Source organism: Aplysia californica, unplaced genomic scaffold (assembly GCF_000002075.1).
Source record: "Aplysia californica isolate F4 #8 unplaced genomic scaffold, AplCal3.0 scaffold00051, whole genome shotgun sequence".
Lineage (NCBI taxonomy): Eukaryota > Metazoa > Mollusca > Gastropoda > Aplysiida > Aplysiidae > Aplysia > Aplysia californica.
The window spans coordinates 941,586-943,650 of record NW_004797321.1 but is presented as its reverse complement, the minus strand read 5'-3'; positions in this window follow the sequence as shown (position 1 = coordinate 943,650).

Genomic DNA, 2,065 nt, shown 5'->3' with positions numbered 1-2,065 from the left:
ATATATATGTATTATAATGTGTTATGATTTTGAAAGTGCAGAGCTTACTGAAGAGCAAGACAAAACATTATTTAAAATATGCAATAGTGTTATTGTCTATTTTGGACTTATCGTGCACAAGTTTAGGTGTACGGGTTTTCAAAATTAAAAATTGTTATCAGTTACAACTCCAGAGTCACTCCACCCTCCTCTGTATTTTTTATGTCTGTCTGTCTGTCTGTCTGTCTGTCTGTCTGTCTGTCTGTCTGTCTGTCTGTCTGTCTGTCTGTCTGTTTCTCTGTTTTTTTCTCCCCTCTCTCTCTTGTTCTCTCGTTTTCACTCTCCCCCTCCGCTCTCTCAACTCCTCTCTCATTCTCTACCTTTCTCTGTCTCTTCCTCCCCCTTCTCACGTATACGGATACACCCCTTCCTCCTTCCACCAAACAACATCAAGCCCCCTTCATACACACATAATTCTGTCAAGTCAACAACAAGAACAAGAACAACAGCAACAGCAACAGCAACAGCAACAAAAGCAACAACAGCAAACACAAAAACAACCAACAACAGCCCAAAACAAAACTATAGCTGCATTCTAGAGAATTCCTTAAAAAATACAAATAAAAAATCCGAGTACGTGGTTTCTACAATGATAGTACATAACAAGATGGGCCACTTCTCTCTTTGAGCCAATTAAAAAAGTGTCCTCCAAATTTGGTGGCGCCCTCTTCACAAAAGCGCACTCTTTGCGAAAAGAGTTACCCTACTTGAGTTTTACAAAATCAAAGTGAAACTAGCAAGTTTTTTGGATAAATTTCGGAAGAACGCTTTTTTAAAATGGTTACGCTGACAAAAAACCTCTTCCGGAGGAAAGGGTGATGGTTTTCTTTGTTTAATTTGACTTTAGAATGAAAGGCGAGAGGTCATTAAAATATAAAAAAACTAAAACTCCGCACTGAACGTACCCGAACTGCTGATGAACAGCAGTCGATCTGCGCACGCAAGGAGGTGCTATTCCTATTCTTCTTCTGGAAAAACGAAAGAGAGCTTCAAAACAGACTGCAGCGCCATCTGAAGCAAAGAGCATACTTCCTGCGGACACTTTTTTGGCTGAGTGGCCCATCTTGTTATGTATTATCATTGGTTTCTACAACTTTTAAAAGGTTTACTGGTGGGACAAGTCCGCCATTGTTTCCTAATCGCGATACTGTGCTTATTGGACGCACGTTTTTGAGAACCTTTAGTGCAAACAAAAGTGTTCACTATAAGATTAATTTCTTGTACATAACAAGTTTTGTCACTAAAAAGTGTCATTGGTAAACCGTGACATAGGCCATAATATGCGTACGCAAAATGAGTGAGAAGCAAGAAGTGCTGTGAACAATCCCATTTTTCGCGCGATGGAGATTCATAGTATTTTATATAAATCTATGAAAAAAGAAAAAGCTTTTTTAATCTAGCCCCAATTGTTGTGGAAAAATATGATTAAGACAAATTGATACAAACAGCAGTGCAAAGTATCTGGGACACTTATTCACTTGTTACAGAGATATTTGAGGATAAGTCGAGCCACGAATTTTTGACGGCACTCTATAGATAATTTAAATTTATGCTTCACATAATATGCTCCACGTTGATATAGCGTTGAGATTGCCTGACAAGATAACACAGTTTTATAGACCTAAGTTTCTTTTCTCGTTTTGAGTGCACCGTTAGCTCAGTTGGCAGTGGCGTCGCGGGGTTTGCAGACAAGGTGGTGCATACGCCTAGTTGGAAGGTGAGCAAATGGGCAATGGGCTTACTATATATATATATATATAGCTACATGTACGATTGAAACTGTAATGAGCGGTTGGCGGGTGCTCTGGTGTGGTCTGTTCTTTCAATTGCTTTCTGCGAATCTCTGTGTGTGTGTGTTTGTGTGTGTTTGTGAGTGCATGTGTGAGTGTGTGTGTTTGTGTGTGTGTGTTTGTGTGTGTGTGTGTGTGTGTGTGTGTGTGTGTGTGTGTGTGTGTGTGTGTGCATGTGTGTGTGTGAGAGAGAGAGAGAGCGAGCGAGCGAGCGAGCGAGCGAGAGAGAGAGAGAG